Consider the following 847-nt stretch of genomic DNA (forward strand, 5'->3'; position numbering starts at 1 on the left):
GATCGTGATTTTTACAATGTAAACTTGTATACCTACAGCTAGTTTTCCAAGTTTTGACGAACCATTGAAATCATGTTTTCTAATGCTATTAGGACTATATTGTGTTTCAAAAACCAGTAACAATTATTATTCTCTGGAAAGAAAGGGTTTGAAATATTCAATCATAAAGGAAAAATTGGGTACTATCACTACTGATCAAGAAGGATTTAACGGACTTAACCTTGTTTATATAACAGGAACATGTGGCTACAATATTAACTATAATTTAGCCATTAACATTTTTAAGACTTCGGTCAAACGTTGAATGTCGTTTGAAAAACTTTAAAATATATAAATATTTATTTTAAAAGTTTATCTAAACAAAGTATTGTATTGTTATTATATGTATAAAGTATAAAGTGGTAGAATTATGATACATTTTTGTTTTGTCAATGATTTATCATTAAATAATGATGATTAACAATGTATTATTACGTTATTTGTTTTTACTTGGACGAAGTCACGGCTGTCTTGCTGAAAAAATTTAATGGAACAAGCTAAAGTAAATAATTTTCTAAAAAAATGAAACTATGTCATAATATAATTTTGATTAATGAAATAAGATTTTGTATTACCTACTTACTAAATAATTAAGGGTTATTTGGAGGAGTTGAGTGGCCAATCCTCCAACGTCTTTCTCATTTTTTGTTTTCGTAATTGCCTTCTTCGTCATGAATACCTACGTACACCTTTTATATTGGTCTTATATACTGGGTATATTCTTTTATCATAGAACACTCATTATTTCAGAAAGTGTAAATTTTTTTGAAAATATTTTTTTACATAGTTTCAAGTCGCTTATAAAACA

The sequence above is a fragment of the Acyrthosiphon pisum genome, chromosome A2 (genome assembly GCF_005508785.2).
Source record: "Acyrthosiphon pisum isolate AL4f chromosome A2, pea_aphid_22Mar2018_4r6ur, whole genome shotgun sequence".
Classification (NCBI taxonomy): Eukaryota; Metazoa; Arthropoda; class Insecta; order Hemiptera; family Aphididae; genus Acyrthosiphon; species Acyrthosiphon pisum.